The sequence below is a fragment of the Etheostoma cragini genome, chromosome 3 (assembly GCF_013103735.1).
Source record: "Etheostoma cragini isolate CJK2018 chromosome 3, CSU_Ecrag_1.0, whole genome shotgun sequence".
Classification (NCBI taxonomy): Eukaryota; Metazoa; Chordata; class Actinopteri; order Perciformes; family Percidae; genus Etheostoma; species Etheostoma cragini.
In genome coordinates this window covers 28,399,529-28,400,891 of record NC_048409.1, presented here as the reverse complement: position 1 = coordinate 28,400,891, position 1,363 = coordinate 28,399,529, and positions in this window count along the sequence as shown.

Here is a 1,363-nt window from a genome sequence, read left to right as displayed (position 1 = left end):
CCCCATACATCCGCCCATAAACCCGCCCAATCACAGCTGTCAATTGTGTTTTCATAGCATCATACAACTAATAAAAATCTGACCAAACGTGTCAGAAAACTGAACAAACAGCGAGATCAGAACTCATTGTTTGTCCCATCTGCTAACATGAAGGGGGCGGGGCTTGTGAGCTATACTGCAGCCAGCATGCATTACCCCCTGGTGTGATATCGGTAGGGGGGGTTGATCCCAACAAGTGGATGGTTCTCCACCACCATACATCCTCTCTCCAGGCCTGATCATCATAATTAAACAGCATTAGGACTATCGGATGTAATTCTAAACCTTAATATTAGCAGATTAGAGATGCGCCATCGCTGCTCCTTTCATCTGCCCCACATCAATGAAGAGGCTAAAGAAACCAATCCAGGTTCACAGCTTTCATCTGGATAGAGATGTTTTTCACGGAGGGGGGGGGGGGGGGGGGGGGGGGGGGGGGGGGGGGGGGGGGGGGGGGGGGGGGGGGGGGGGGGGGCAGGTCGGTTGGTGCTTTTGGGGTTCGTCTAGACGGCGTGCTCAGCAGCTCGTGCAGCCTTCCAGGCAGACAGAGTATCCATTATTCAGCTTCTGGCCGCTCCGCAAATATCTCTATTTACGTTGGTATTGGGAGTGAGTGAGTGAGTGGGTGAGTGAGTGAGTGAGTGGGTGGGTGAGTGAGTGAGTGAGTGAGTGGGTGAGTGAGTGAGTGGGTGAGTGAGTGAGTGGGTGAGTGAGTGGGTGGGTGGGTGGGTGGGTGAGTGAGTGGGTGAGTGAGTGATTTAGTGAGTGGGTGAGTGAGTGAGTGGGTGAGTGAGTGGGTGAGTGAGTGAGTGAGTGAGTGGGTGAGTGAGTGGGTGGGTGAGTGAGTGGGTGGGTGAGTGGGTGGGTGAGTGAGTGGGTGAGTGAGTGATTTAGTGAGTGGGTGAATGAGTGAGTGGGTGAGTGGGTGAGTGAGTGGGTGGGTGAGTGGGTGAGTGGGTGGGTGAGTGGGTGAATGAGTGAGTGAGTGTCTGTCTGCACTGCAATGAAAATATCCATCTTAACAAGTAATTCACACTGATTTTGGCAAAAAGGCTTTTAATTTTGCAGCACCATCCTCAGAGATGGTGCTCTGCTCATTTGATTCTTTTAAAGGCTTTTTAAAGGGACCTGGCAGTCTGGATGTCTCTGGTTTTAAACTGGTTTAGGACCCAGATTTTTTATGATGACATTGTTGTTTTACTATGAGTGAAAGTGTGTCCCTGTCTTTACCTGGAAGTGTCTCTGAGTCTCTGTATTTACCTGGAAGTGTCTCTGTGTCTCTGTATTTACCTGGAAGTGTCTCTGTGTCTCTGTATTTACCTGG